The sequence below is a fragment of the Melozone crissalis genome, unplaced genomic scaffold (genome assembly GCF_028551555.1).
Source record: "Melozone crissalis strain CALT ecotype California unplaced genomic scaffold, PUWL_Pcris_2 ptg000016l_1, whole genome shotgun sequence".
In the NCBI taxonomy this organism is placed as follows: Eukaryota; Metazoa; Chordata; class Aves; order Passeriformes; family Passerellidae; genus Melozone; species Melozone crissalis.
The window spans coordinates 39,398,742-39,415,119 of record NW_026535794.1 but is presented as its reverse complement, the minus strand read 5'-3'; the positions used below and the strand labels follow the sequence as shown (position 1 = coordinate 39,415,119).

Below are 16,378 nucleotides of genomic sequence, written 5' to 3'. Positions count from 1 at the left end.
TAGAAACTGCTTCAACATTTAAAAGCTTTTTTTCTCCTTTTAATATAACTGCACCTTCAAGGCTGCAGAAGCAGAAATGACTTTGAGATCCTTAAGAGCAATGCTATTTTCCTGCCAATACATACAAAAGGCAGTTCTAGGAAAAAGAAAAAACCCACAAAGGCGAGGCTGTGCTTTGCTTCAGAGTTTAAGAACAAAGTCTGGACAAAGAACACATAGCCTAGTCTTCAGCCCAAACTAAAGTAAATGAATTTGGTGCGGGTGCTTTTCAGGGCACACTACCATAGCTCCTTGTTACTGCACTGCTTTTGTCCTCACCTGGGTGTAAGGGAAAACCAGATGAGTGGGATCAGTGTAGACGAAAACCAGCCCTCCTTTAGGATGGTACAGAGTGAGAAATCTGCAATTCAGAGGGAGGATGCAGAGCCCATTCATGGCCTACACGGTGGCTGACAGTGCAGAAATGGACGGCTCCAGCTCTGCGACACAGAAAAAATATTTCAGCCTGGTGAAATTGCAACATTTCTCACCCATATATCATTTCCTTGTGATGATCTTAAGAGTTCTTGGGGGTGGATGTTACATTTGCTTGTTTTTAAACCTTAAAACTCATTCTTCAGATGGGCAACATACCATAGAGAGTCAGTGATGGAGAGGTGAAACCAGGCGAGTTCCAGAACTGTGTCAGTGCCAGCTCTTTGGCACATGCCACTCTCATCCAACTAATTTCAGTACCAATTTGTTTCTAAAAATTATCTTTTGTGCCCTCATCTTTGTACAAAGCTCTTTTTCACAAGCCCAGAGCATACAGCTCAGCACAAATGTAACACTACAAAAATACTCATATCAAGTAGAAAAGACAAACTGATTGCTCTAAAGCAAACAGATCTATTAACCTCAGAGCTGCCCTGCTCTGGTTTCTGGTCAACTATAGTCTTCACGATCAAGTTAGAAGATCTCTTTAAAAAGGATTAAGCATCTGTACTATTAAGAGATCACAGAACAGGAGAAAGAATTAGGCTGTGTCTTTGTGATATCAATGCATTTAACCACCTATGGCTTTGTATGAACCCAGCAAGTATTATTTGGCTCTATATATAGCAACATGATAAACCTGGCTGCATGGGTAGTCATGCTGCTGCACCAGCATCTGAATGTCACCTTTCCCAGGAGAGGGCAGCTGTCATTCATAACCACCTCTCCTTAATTGAAAAATGAGGGGCCCTCTATTTCCAGGGAGCCATAGGCCAAGACCATTAGGCAATAAACGAGCTTTACTTTTTACGTACCTCCAAATAAAAAGAAGTCAGTTGTAATCAACACAGCATTAACATACTGTCTTGTAATATTTCACATAAAACATGTCACTGAAAACTCAGTATTGAGCAGGAAGGAATTTGATGAATCAAGCAGATGAAGCCAAGATGTAGTTATTAGATGCATTACATCTTTAGCACATCATCTGTAAAAATGTCCAGGGTAAACTAACGCTCCAGGGGAAACCTGACCTTTAAGAGGCTCCCTAATACTACATCTAAATTAATGTCAGTGACAGGCACTTCAATCTAAAATAGCAGGGTTCTTTCATTCTATCTACACTATCTATTCATCCATTTATTTGTGTGTAAATGTGTGTGTGCATAAATGGATTTGTGTCATTCTGCCACTGGGGGAGTGGGTGGGGGACAAAAAGAGCTCATCGATTTTTTTATTTTATTATTTCTACTCCTTACTACTCCTATGCATATTGTTAGTTTTGCAGGATGCATTCAGAATCCTTCCAGCATAAAAACAGGTAGGAAAATTATTTTTTATAGGAACTAAATATATTTCTCCAAGGAAATATCAACCATTAAAAATAAACATGCTTGAACTAGAGCAGGATGGAACTCTTGCAGCAATCAATAGAACAAGGAATTCTGAATTTGTTTTAAAGAGCTGGGCCAGGCTCTGACATGACCGGTGGTCAAGATAAAAATCATAATTGAGATCAATTCTGCTGTTTCAAAACAAAGCAGTGAAAATAAATTCAGTAGAAGATGCATTTCTGCCTTGGAGGAAAAGAAACAAATGAAAAATACACTGCAAAATACTGATCACAGAATAAATTCATGGCTGTTAGTCAAATCAGTGCTAACTGTAGTGGCCAAACCTTCCTTCACTTCTATTTTTCATTCCATTTTGGAGGTTTTATGACCAAGGGATGAGGCCATTGCAAAGCAGCCACTCTGATGACTTTCTTCCCTTGCCAACACCTCAGAGAGAACCAAACCCATCTAGACGTGACCTCCTTCCACTTCTTAGAGACAACTGCATAGTGGTGTTTTCAAGAGATATGTCTTCATGCAATAGAAGCTGAAACCAGTTCCTTGATGCAAAGAATTTACACCTTGCTCTGAAACGAGGACAAACACATTAGCTAAATCCTAGTGAAGTAAAATTGTTAAGTCCTTTCAAATTTTGTTGATCAAGAACCCTTTTATTGGAATATTTTTCTTTTCAAACTTCTAGTTGGTCTTTATGCTGTGGTGAGCTACCTTGCATTTTAGTTACTTTATGTGTGGTTATATTTTCTTACAAAGACACAATTGATCAGGAATTGCCATAATCCCACACAGAGAAGTAGTCCTAGAAACACTGAGTGCATAAAACATTAATGTCAGTAATGCAAACATGACAAGTGTCAACTCTCCTTTCAGCTAAACAATCTGCCTCTTTCATACTAACATCACTGCTCAGCCATGGGCTACATAAACAATGTCAAACCTGGTTTCAATATAAAATGAGGACATTAATGTTCTCACTAATATACATTTCCCAGTAACCACTCCATTAGATTGCTTGGTTCAAACTGCATGATATATTCCATAACATATCAGCCAGCTCAGATTCACAAGCTCAGAAGATACAGATATTCTAAGTATTAAAAAAACCCCTTTCTTGTGTGTGTACTCAAGAGCCCTGCTAATACAAAAACTCCCATGAGGCTCTCAAGAAAACATGCCTGTGTGGAACACAGCCCTCCTCTGTTCAGTAAGAGGTTTTTTGGGTTTTTGCTTTTTTTATTTTTGGATGATGGTCTTTCACTTAACTTCTTCACAGAGACTAAGTTAATGGATACAAAAATAAAGAGGTCCTGTTCAGAGCAGATAATCCTTTCTGTAATCTCAGATAATGTATCCAAGACCAGTGGATCCAGAGATCTTTCTCTTTAACCTATCCCCAAAGCAAGCCAGTTGTGAGGCTAAAAAGCTGAATGCACATGATGCAGAAATTCCCTGATTTAGTTCATTACAGACCCTCTGATTATAAAGCAAGACTCTATCCCAGACACATGAACTTTGTCTTTTCCCTCACACCCAGTGAGAGCACAGCAGCATCAGTCTCAGGGCAGATGGACCTGAGGACTGCCCCACTGCAAGGGAACCTCACGTGAGCCTCCTTAACAAGCCCGTGGTCCCACAAAGCACATGCTGTACGAGCAGCGTGCTGCAGACAACATTACTGTGGCCTCCCATGTCAGTCCAGGTTACAGGGTGGTTTATTATGGGCTGGGGACCAATATCCTAGGAGCTCACACTTCCAATTTTCACGTTCAGCAGCTGGAAAGGCAAATATCCTCAGCCAGAAAGTTCATTAACCTTGAGATTTTCCACGGCCAGACTTCTTCAGTATTGCAGTAAGATGCAATTTTACATTTGGGTTATGGGTTTTTGAAGTATTTAATGTAGCTGGAAGCCAACAAATACCAGCTAACCTTATCCCTGAGCTTGATAGTGTGTTGTGCAAAATATAGCCACTTTGAAATAACATGGCTTTAAAACTGTTTATGCTTAACGCGGTGAAATTAAAACACACTGAGTCAGACATGCTAACTTTTCTATGTTGTTGAGTAACACTTAATACCTTAAAGAAGTGAGAAACAGGAAAGAGACTCGGGGATTTAGAGAGCAGTAGGGAATTTCCATAAAGCCATCTGATTTCTCAGAAGAAAAAGAATGAAGGTTGAAAGTGAAATTGAATTAATCCTAGAAATATGTAATGCATGCCCCCCAGTAATCAGACAATGGGGAGCTCTCAGCATAGATAGAGGAAGGTCCAATCAATCTTAAAATGAAACAACACCCACTCTGAAGTTCTCTGACTCTTCCAGGTTCACTAAACCTGACCCAGAATACACTAAACCTGGCCCAGAATACGTAAGTCTGGACTGGCACTGATCTCATAGGGCACATCCTCAGAAGGTGTAAATCTGAGCAACTCCGCTGACTTCAAAAGTCTGCTGAGCCTCTAGCTCCACATGTCTGTCCGCAGTCGTGAATTCCTAATTTCACAATACTTTAACACACCTAAAAGAGCAGCAAAGGCTAAAGTTTTTGCACTTGTTGTTAAGTAAACAATTACTTAATATGTTAAATAAAATTAATAGCTGAAAATATTCTACATATTCTGATCAGCAGTTGAGATTTATCCCATACATTCAGGTTCAAAGTAATTTTGCTTTGGGCTTCAAAGCTCACTTTTAACTTCAGCCAGCTACCACTGTCAAGTTTCCAGGATAAAGTTCAATAAGGTTTACTTTCTAGTAAGAGTTCAGCCATTAACCTATACCACACACTTTTTCATGTGCAGTGTGCCTACTGAAATGCAAGTCTTCAGAATATTGTGTTATGTCAGTGAGAACAAGGTCTGGCACAAAAACCCCGGTCAGAGCTATTTCAACCATTCAACAGCCCAATTACTTATAGTATGTTAAACCTTCCAGCTCCATGAATGCAAAGCTGTTTGCACTCAGGCAGCCGGGGTTGCACTGATAGGGTTGTACATCGTGAATTATTTTGTCAAAATACAGTGTTTCAAATATAATTGCCAGAAGAGATGTAACATGTAGGCTTGCAGCCTCAAGTGCAATTTCCTGGCAACTGCAATGGTGAGAGCTTATGGATTAACACATGAGCAATTCCAGTTAAAAGTGATGCAAGTCCATTAACGTTGGGTCTGACTAACATCCCCTCATACACAGGATTCCTTGAAACCGGAAATACAATAAATTAACATGGAATAGATTCACTTGCAACATTTAGTATACAAGTGAAGATGCTACCAATTAGCTGTCTGTGTAACTCATTTTGGAAGATGGCATCTACTTTTTCTTTCCTTATCAGACTAGAAAAAGAGCATGTCCTGCAAGGCCTTCTCAGTCTGCTGAAGTATGTACTCTAAAAGATGCCCAGAAATAGGATTCAAAGGTCCTTACCATGCTCTATTATTCTGCAGAGTTATGAAAAGAGAACACTAACCAGAAAGAGAGTGTGTTAGAAACTGTTCTTCCTACAAATTCCTCCATCTCAACAGAAGCAGCATTTCAGGTGCTTTCTGCCTGTACAATAAAAAACGAATTTTTCCCATTGCCACCATTAATTGATTTTTCTGAAATTTGGGTTCAATTCACCTTGCCTCATAGACTCCTATTCTTTCAAGAATTACAGCAGCATGCTATGACAAAAATACAGAAATAATTACAAATACATGCCCCAACAACAGCATATCTTATGTTCTAGCTGGTGAATCACACCAAGCTCTGACATAATCACCTCCAAGGTTGTGCCTCTCCTACTAGCCATGTGCACAGTAAGCTGATGGGACCTCAAATCATTATGGACTTAGATGAAAAGACAAAGCAAAGAGCTGGATATACTCTTTTTCACAAAGTCAGGAAATAATTCGTGCAAGAGGAAGAAAAATTAGGTACTACATCTAGACACATCACTGAGTGGGATACAGAGTCAAATGCTGGGGAAGTTGGGAGGTATTGCCAAAGAACTGTTTTGCCAGAAACCAGCCAGTTATCAGTTGTCATTAAGCTTTTTGATATCTGACACACATGGAAAGCAAGCTACTTATAAGTATGCAATTATGTTATAGACATATTCCTTTTTTTTTTCCCCTTCCCTTTACCCATTTAAATATGTTGGTTTGACTAGACTGGAAAGCAAAGTCTCCCTCAATATTAACAGAATAGATGTGCTACAAAGTGAAGGTGTGCCAGACTGCTCGCAACATTTCTGTCATCAGAAAGTGATCTGAGAGGGGTAAAGAAAAAAATTTGGTGTTCCTGTGCTATATAGCTGTAGGTTCCTATCAGGAACCTGATTCTCCCAAAAAGGTATAGAAAGAAACTGAAACACACAAGTGTAAACAGGTGTGAGGATTCAAAACCTGCTAATTTGCTGTGATTCACTAATAAGTGAGCAATGCTGTTTCCTTACTTGTTAATATTTAATTGGAGACCATTTCCTTGAAATGGGATTGCTACAACCCAGCAATTCATTATTTCAGCACCAAATTTTAAAAGACACCTATTGTCATCATCTTTTGTCTGGTTTTGGCCATTTAAATCTAGCATTGAGGGTTTCTCTCCCACACATACCATTCTAAGCAGCATCATACAATCTTCTTCTGCCACACCGCTTGGAGATTTAGGGGATCCACAGGAAGGAATAATCTGGTTTACCTAACCCATAGTGCAATTGATTCCACTTGGGTGGCTGACAGAGAGCTCACTTTTAATCTGAATCAATATTTCTTCCCTGCCAAAATGCCACTGCTGAGTGCCACCAGCAACGCGTGTTGTGTAATCGAGACCACCGTGCTCGGGGCAGGCAGAAAACTGAAGGCACCTCTGTGCCATGCAGACATGCCCACACTTGGAGAGGCAACGCTGACTGCAAGCTGCTTGAGACACTTCCCTGTGAATTATTTTTACTTCTGTGGCTTGACTTCTTAATTTCCTCTCCCTCTCTTTTCAAGTTGATGCTGTAATACGGTCACACTGTAGAAATCTCAGTCAGTGCAATATTCTGTGGAGCCACACAGCCCTCTGATATTTAGGAGGCTGCTCCTGATTCATCAAGGCTTCCTTGATGCCTTACAACGTCTTGGCGAGGTCACAGGGTGCAGGCTGCAATTTCCTTCGCCTTTTTATTTGTATTAATCAGGAGTTTGGGGAGCGTGTATCCCTGCGTTTCCTGGCCGGCTCCAGGCATCACTGCATCACAGCGGCACCTGGCGGGACGGGGCAGAGCTGGAGCGCGCCGCTGCCCGCCCCGCGGCCCCAGCAGCGCCCAGACATCCACAGCAAAACCAAAATTAGCCCTGCTTTGCTCTAGCAGGCCTTTCCAACATCTGTTGCTGTGAAAAGTTCAGAATTAATATCACTGAACCCTACCCTGGTATTTGCTAAAGAGATGCAAAATGCTGGATGGGGAGCAGACTGCACGGCGAGCCACATCTTAGAAACAGCCTGCAACCCGAGGGATCTGGGAGATGCTGCACACAGCACCAAAAGGAAAAAATAACTTGATAAATAACTCATCTCCAAGGCCTCTCAACTTTTGATTCATTAGCCATCATTAAAAATTTATAAAAGTATATTAGAAGTAAAGCTCAGTTCAACCACCCACATGTATTCTAGCAACACTATGACACATTGAGCCCTTTTCTTTTGATTACTGCCTTCAATCTCATCATTTTTATTTTATGGGACGCAAAGCATCAAATTCAGCTTCAGAAATACAATGTTCAAAATATAGTGGCCAATAAATGTTTCATCTTTTTCACAAACTAGACCTTAAAGAGCTTCAGTTATTTATTTTTATAGCAGCAGCATACATAAGTGTATGACACAGTAAAGGATACTGATCTCTGAAGACCTCAGATTATCTTAAACTCCAGAAAATCAATATCAAATCCTGTGTTTACGGTACTTTTCATTATTTATTTTAGAGCCTAAGGAAGTGGACAGTGGAGACTGCCAGTTTTGTAGAAAAAGAATCCAGCAAAGTTGCAGTCAGATTTATAGGTCAAACACTACATTACGAAAGAAACCATTTGCCCCCAAGAGCTGAAATCACTGCTGTTCACCATGAGCAGAACACTTTTATTAAAAGTCTGCAGGCTGCTGCTACACCTCCATCTAATTTACTTCAGTCCTTACACCCTGGCCCACACAGAGCCTGTGCAAGGTGAGCAAGGGCTCCCACACAGGTACAGCTGCCTTGGAAAGACACTGGAATGAGCAGAGTGCAGCTGGAGCTGAGGGTGTTGCTGCGATCTCCAGATGCTCACACACCTCAGCATCGATGCAAATGAGCACCAGGCATGTCAGACTGTGCCCGCTGCTTTCAAGACTACCAGCTCTTGATTAATTTTTCAAAAGTGCAAGTCCATGACGCACATGAGAAGAGGGGGGAAAAGGAAGGAAAAGGAACGAAAGAAAAAGTTTAGAGAGAATTAATCCTTAAAAACACTTGGATGGAGAAAGCATCCAAATAGAAACAGAAATAAAGATTTTTATCTCTTAAAAAAATCCACTCTGCATTTGGGATTGCTGAGCTAACAGAAGAAGAAAACTACTAAGTTAGATCTGTATTAAGTATAACTTTAAATCCCAAATTAACTTAAGGAGGTTGATTAAGAACAGGAAGAAATAAAATCTTAAGGAGCGGACAAATTATCCTAAAGAAGTGCTGGTTTAAAATGCAAAAAAGGGCCATTAAAGTGAAAGGGGCTCTTACTATCTCTGACTGTGCTCAACATACATTTAGAGCCAATCTCTCACTGCTATAATGATTCCAACACCGTTTTCCTGTATCTGAAATAAAAAATATAAAAGATAATTCTGATTTTTAGCATCCCTCTTTTCCCCTTGATTTTTCATATCAACATTAAAATGTTTCAGAAAAATAGTATTGCTACAATATATACAATAGTACTGCATACTCTTTATATTAAATACTGTGATCTGATCTTGTGATAAGCAGAAGGTATAGATATGAAGAATTGTTAGAATAATTACAGGCACTGGAAGAGTCCTGCAGGGTAGGGACTGATGGGAATCCTTTTTAGCTTTAAGATGAGATATCTAATAGAAGGCATGTTTGAGGTTTACATGAGACATTAGACATTCCTATTTATAACATGCAATTAATTTGTGGAATGCACTGCTACCACAGCACACTGACATCAAAAGCACAGCAAAATTCAGATAAGGTTTAGATAGATAACATGAAAATCAAGTGTTGCGCCAGAGCAGATTTAGGAAACATGAAGGATTTCAGCCTTTTTGCTACACAGCACAGACCAAAATCTACTGACATGATTTTTAAAAAAACCCTACAACATTATTTGAAAGTTTATTGCAGGGTTATATGCACTTTTGTTTTAAATACCCAACTCCAGCCTGTCTCAAGAGAAAGGACAGCTTCTTAGATGGACCACTGGTTTGATCTGGTATGGCAAGTCCTATATTCTTATGCTCCTGCCAGATAATCGGCAGTGATTTGAGTGACAATGGATGGGTACCAATCCTAGGGAAAAAAATATTCTATCATTCTATTTCTCAGTGCACTGAACTGAATTATGTTAGGTTAAGTGTTGTCACACTGAATAATCTCATGCTGTATCACATGTCCAAAGACACAACTCAGTGTAATGTGTAGGACAGCGCACTCAAATTTGCTACAGATGTGAACTGAGGGGTGGTGGGGGGGAATATAAACTTGAAGTCCAGTACAAGTTACAGCACCTACCACAGTAGTAAAAACCATGTTAAAATATCTTAATTCAAAATGCTGTCTGACTCCAGAAACAGAAATTGCTCAAAGATATAAAACACTTGTCTTCCACCTCTCCTCAGCCTATCTAACTTCATATAATCACAAACTGTGCTTAATGTCAAAGAAATTCAAAGGCATCTCTGATTAAAGCACTTGGGAGGGTACAAGTGAACTGAAGACCCCTTAGCTTCTTGGAAAAACTTAATCATAATAGGTCAATGCTACAAATTGATTACACTGAATTAAAGTATTTTATTTTGTCCATTAAACACAAGAAGAAACTCCCACAAGAGTCAGGAGTAATAGTCTCAAGTTTTCCCCACTCCTTGGAAATTCAGGCTTGGTTTCTCTAACTTGGCTCTTTCCATAGAAAAGATGGGATAAACTGCCTCAACTGCCTCTGAGATTACCATAATTTTTCATGGAACACAAAACAGGTAGGAAAACAGAAGACCCATGTGCCTACAACCGACATCACAATACTCAAATGTTCATCCCTCCACATGAATAATTCTGTCTGCTAGTATTGCTCCTTTTTGTTACTTATGGCCACTAATAACAAATTTGGATAATTTTGTAAAGCACGTTTTGCAAAAGAGTCACCTTTGCAGAGTGTTCAATTTAAATATGACAACTATAGGCAAAAGAACCCCACCAAAACCTCCCAAGGCCCATCCTCTGTCTAGACAATGTAACATGTTAAGATGAACTCTTTCATATCTAACCACCCAAAGTCCTTGGATATCCTTAGTGGCTTTAATCGCACATATTTCCAAACAGAAGCTGAGCAGGGATGAGCAGAGAACACTTCTGCACATGAAGGAGCCTTGTCTTGGTGACTACGCACTGCAGACATCCCAACCACTGTCCCCCAGACAGGAGAGCCCTGTCCCCAAGATGATGGGTAGGTGGCCATGGATGCCAGACAGGAGAAGCACTGTGTAAGCCACTGCCAGTATTCCACCTCCCTGTTTCCAGGGGATTATGTGCAGACAGCTACTCACATCTGGCAGCTTGGAGAACTGAGACCCGAGTCTGTGTTTTAGCGTTTGCTTTTCAAATCATGCATTTAAAACAAGAATTTGAGGACTCCATAAAAGAAAGGCTTTTTACCAGCTCCTACAGCCCCATAGCTAGCAAGTCTCAGCACTGAGATTTCTCATTTGGCTTTTCATATGTTAACACAGAGATTCTCCAAAAAACATCTTGAGATTTGATGTCTGACAGCTCCACTTGCTTTGAGAATCCTCATATCATGCACAAGAGAGTTTGACTTTAAAATAATAGTTCCTTATTATTATCACATTCTGGAAGATTTTTATTGCAGAAGTTTATGTGGCTATTTTGTTACCTGCTAAGAACAACAGGTCAATAGTAGCCAAGAATTCCTTCCAAGGTGTAATTCAGCAGCCACCATGACTCATCCCATTTTCTGCCATGGCAGTACTGCCTTTTTGACCAGCTCTACACTGCCTTTGCTCTGCAATGCTGCAAGTAGTTCACAAATAAACAAAATGTTGCTGGCACCATCTGCTCCTTGGAAACCTGCCAATCATCATCCAAACCACTGAGAGGAACTTGTGCTGGGATTTACTTTCCATCCATCCTTTCTGGAGGTTTGGCTTTTGCTGCTGTCCCCAGTAGCCCTACCAGCAGCTGTAAAGTGAGCTTTGATCCATTTGTGGGGGAAAAAATCTGCAACCTAGTAAAAAATTCCATCATACTCATTGAGATGACCTCTTGTCTCCTCAGTTTACAGCACATGTACATCACTGGGTCTGCAATGACCCAAAGCCATGGAACATTTTGTCCTCAGTACTTATAGCTAACCTGAACATCATGAACACAAGGAACAGATATAAAAGGTGTATTTTGCCAGTGATGAAATTCAGCCACTTTTGAAAATGGCAGAGCAGATCTTAAACACACAGAGTCCTTCATTAGTGTTTCAGAGATGAAGTAGGGGCTGTGGTGTATGAATTTCATAGTTGAGAGTAGATAGGAAGCTCACAAAGGACAATGTCACCAAATTTGTTCCACACAACAGAGTTAACAAATCTCCTTATAAAAATGTTATAGGATTCATATGTTAAGATATCTCAATATTGGAGGGGGGAAAAAAAGAGAAGGTAAAGATAAGAAAAATGGGGCAGTAATGGTGCTGTAATGCTACCGGGAAAGAAAATCCTCCATAAATTCCATACTGACACTGCTAACATTTACCTGAAATGCAGCTTATTAATTTATCATAATCAATAATAACCAGTTTATGAGATCACAAATGCACAGTTCTCCTCATCTATACTTATTTGTAATTTATGCACACAAAGCATCATTTTGTTCTACTATTCTTCATACTACAGCTTGTTTGGGTTTTTTTTTACTACAATTGATATTGCATTGCTAATGCCTCTGTGAGTCTCTATTTACTGTAACTCTTGGCTGCTTGTGTACAATGGCAGCAGGCTCTGGCTTCAGTGCTGTGACATATCTATTTAATTAACCCAGCTGTTCTCTCTACAGTGTGAAGCACCAAGCAATGACACCATACTGGAAAGCACAACTCATAAAACCAAAAAAAAAAATTACAGTGCCACTTGGAAAATGAAACACAAATAAAGTCTGCTCAGAAAAAAAAAAATACAGATAAACACATCCCTGTCTGCCTTGACAGGCCTCTGCTATTCAGTGAGATACTGCACAGTGTCGCTGAAGACTTTCAGAAGTACCATTTCTTATTTTAAATCCACCTCCTTCATCTTGAATAAAATTAGCAATTTATTTGCATGTGAACAAAAATGGACCATTTTCTTAAAATAAAAAAAATTCAACAGCAGGCCTTTCCTGGTGGCAGTGTTCTTTTATCTATGCCAACGTCCATTCTTAAAAGTGCTTCGGCATAAGACATAAAATAGGAACATCTCCCAGTGCAAGCTGATACTGCCTTTTCCTTGAAAGCTCATAATATCAAAATCAAACAAATTGGTCTGTTTATCAAGCTGTCACTTTGCAGCACGCTGAAGGGAAGGAGGAAAAAATAAAGCATTCACTGAAGTTGAAGATTATGCAGCCATTGCACATGAACATTACAATAAATATAACTTAGAAAAACATCTCCTGCCCATCGTGAGCTGGCCTCAAAATGAGTCAGTTGTACCAGTAAAAAAAAAAGCCAAAAAAGAACAGCACCATACCCAGTTTCTTTGAGATGTGCTGTCTACACAGACACACTGGATGTGAAAATTAGTTCATTGCTTTGGAAGATTAGCATCCACTGGAGCCATATCCATATTCAAGGGTGCCTCCTGACCATGGCAGCTGGGACAAATGAGACACGGCAGCTTCAGCCAGTCTCTCCAGTCCTTCAGCAACCTCGAGAGCCTCAGCCCATACCCAGATGGAAATTAACTCAGTTACATCAAGTGAGAGAATGCTTGCTCTCCTTAAGTGCTGTCAGACCCTTCCTGCATTTTCAGCTGAGAACTGAGGAGGCTGTCAGTGGTTCCTGGACCGAGGGCACTCATACCACCCATGCCAAGGCACTCAGCACACACCAGGCAGGGTTTTCTTCACCCCACTGCTGAGGAGTGCAGAGGACAGCCCTTTTTAGTGATGTGCCTATCCTGTGGGCACAATTGTGTCATGGAATGAAACCTGGACAGTTAATTTCAAAAGCACTTCTAGCCACTGATGCAGGGTAAGGCTACCATGAAAAACTTCCCAAATGCTCTAGAATACAAGCAATTCAAACAGATACTACTACAGTGATACAGTCTGAATATGATTTATTGAATTTTAAAAAAATATTACATTTTATATATTAATGAAAGGATCTAAACCTTGCAGAGTTGCTGTTCTCACAGTAATGACCAGTAAGAAGAGAAGGAAAAGCTGTCTAACATCACCTGGCCTCTTATACTCTTGGCTATTGCAGCTACAAGAGTTCCCAGGATTTTAAGTACAGCCCTGGTGTCTATTGTCATTAAATCTATGTAATGCAAATATATATCTAGTGTAGTGTTATACACACACTCACCTCTATAGGTAGACAGACAGACAGGTACAGGGCAACTTGCCTGTAAACAGAGAGTGGAACAAAAATGGCAAATTTCTACCTACCACAATCTTGTTTCACACACTGAAGTCAAGATCCAGATGAGGAAATCCTATGCTAGTATTTTATTTTCAGAAGTATCTGAACAACAAAAGTTTCTTAAAATACTTCACCCAGGGTACCTATCCAAATTAGGAGAGATGCACCGAAATCTATTTATGGTGCAAGGTGGAACACGAACCTAGAAGCCAATTAACCGAAAGGAAAAACATTTCGATTGATGTCGACATTCAAGGCACTCAAGAGACTGCATTCCCTGCAAGTTAAGAGCAGAGAGAAAGAAACAAGAAAAAGAATTCTCTATTAGAAGATCATCCTACAAATGTAGACCTAGAAATGTACTGACCTTTCCTGTGACCCTTTCAGAAAAGTGATTTTTGTGAAGTCTTTGGTTTTGTAAGCACAGCATTTTATCGCATTTCCCAAACCCACAATATGCTTTGTAGCTCTTCCCTGAAACAAACCAATCTACACAAATATTTCAAGCTTATTTTTTAAATTCTCACAATTGTTCATCACTGCAGTTCACCTTTAGCAGTACCTTCTTGTAAGATAGTGCTGCATGTCCTCATGACCCTCTCAACTTCTTTGGGACCACCACTACATGACACACTAAAAAATGCAATTCAGAATCTCCAGGAAAAGACAGATGCAACTTTCATTTTAACCAGACTGATTGAGTGAAGTAAAATCTCACTCAGCCATTCAGATTGGCACAGTTGTTAACAATGGATTTCCCAACTATTAAATCCTCAAGCTGCTCCAGTAGGAAAAATCCTACTTCACCAGTGGGGTGAAGTAGAATCACGTTCCACAACACTCCTAATTGGTTGTCTTGTATTTTGTAGGAGGATATAATGGTGATCACCCTACCAAGAAACAGGGCAAGGAGCAGCTCCTCAGAGCTTTCTCCTTTGCCTCCATCAACTATTGTTTACCATCTTTCACGACTCGAGAACTTTCTCTTCACAATGGCAAAATTAATACTTTGCCCAAGAATCCAGCCTGGTTGCAAATAATTAGTTTATATAAAGAAACTGGAACACTTGATTTATGTCAGCACCCAAAACTTACAGTCAAGCCTAACGTCTGATTTGTGTCTGCAATATTTGTCTGCCATTACTGGGCTGGAAAAAAAACAGTGAAAAAAACTTCCAAACATTACATAACAATAGATTCTATACAGGATAGTTTGTGACACATACTTCAGCATGAATCATGAGAAACAAAGATGAAAACAAAAATGAATGCCAGGTTAGCAAAACATTTTCATTAGTATGACTAAAAATTTGAATCACTACCTACTTTTTCCTAAAGCAGTTCACCCACTTTAGTTGAAAATGGAAGAATCAAAAGAAAAAACTACTGCTGTCAATGCCAGAAAAAAAATTAAGAAAATATTCAAAAGCAAATAAATCAGAAAAGGAATACTGAAGATTCTTGCATGCAATAAGAAATCTGCAAGGACAAGCAAAACACTAGCACTGAACTGAAATATAACTTTCTTATTATGGCATCCTTAAGGGGGGCAACTAGTTAATGACGAGCTGTTCCTTCAAGATAAAGAACAACACTGCCTCCACCTTAATTTTAGATTTTCATCCCACCATTTCCTTGCCTAGGTATTTCAAATATGTTTACCTTCTGCAGCATTGCAGGGAGGTAAAACTTTCCTTTCTCGCTAATTTTTGTACTTGTCCTACTTAGCTGCAAGCCAAGCACTTGAGGTTCAACTCTTAGCGCCCTGACCCCATTCAAACTGAACCTACAAGAATATCCTGACTTTTTCTGCTGATGGAATATTTCATCAGTGAAGAACCAGGCACCACAGACCATCACTCTTCCTCATATGCTCCATTATTTCACCACCCTGACTGAATCAGTAGCAAAAGGGAACTACCAGTGAGCACAGTAATCCCTAAGCAGGTCATCACTGCATTTCAGAGGCGAGGGCAGTTTTACAGAACTCAACTCCTTTGCATTCTGTAGTGTTAGGAAAAGGTTTTTTCCTGAGTCCCAAGCCAGGCCAACTGGTTCATCCCATAATTACTGTATTGTTATGCAGTAACCTACCCCAATTTCACTAGGGTGCCATAAATCAGGCCTCACATTCAGGGAGGTTGTAAAACCATCAGTGGCAGATAGCCTGTGTCCAGCTACGGTCTAGTGAGAGTGCTCTGAAAAAACTGACAGTAGGAAACTTTACCACTGTCATCTGCTGACCAAGGCGAGCACAATGTTTGTGATCCAAGGGGCTGATATCTACCAGACACCCAGGAGGGAGCTGAGGTGCAACCTTTTGCTGCAGAGGTCTCTCTCGGCATTCACTTTTATCAGCTCCAGTGCAATATTTTCAAAATCTCCCCCTGGGTGCTGTCCTTCAAGCCTTTTCTAGGTATCCAGTCTCAAATTTGATTTTCCTCCTTTTATTCTCCCGATTCTTCAAAGATCATTCCAGAAAGCCGATTCGATTAGAAGTCTCTTTTAACGTAAGCAATTCATCCTCACACACGCGGAACTGTTGATTCACCTTTTCTTTAATTTCATTTTGCCTGACTTTCATTTGAGCTATCTCAATTTTAACCTCTGTTAAAGCTCCATCTACCTTGTTTACTGTTTCTTTGATTTGAAAGATCTCCTCCATTAA

The 16,378-nt window shown here is 39.9% G+C and overlaps 1 long non-coding RNA gene across 1 annotated transcript in view; it reads right to left on the bottom strand.

Annotated features, from left to right (window-relative positions):
* Positions 1-338: 338 nt before the first annotated feature.
* Positions 339-16,378, bottom strand: part of LOC128935745 (uncharacterized) — a 60,951-nt gene continuing 44,911 nt past the window's right edge. Inside the window, exon 3 of the long non-coding RNA XR_008482960.1 lies at positions 339-479. This is a non-coding gene — a long non-coding RNA (uncharacterized LOC128935745). The remainder of the gene's footprint in view (positions 480-16,378) is intronic.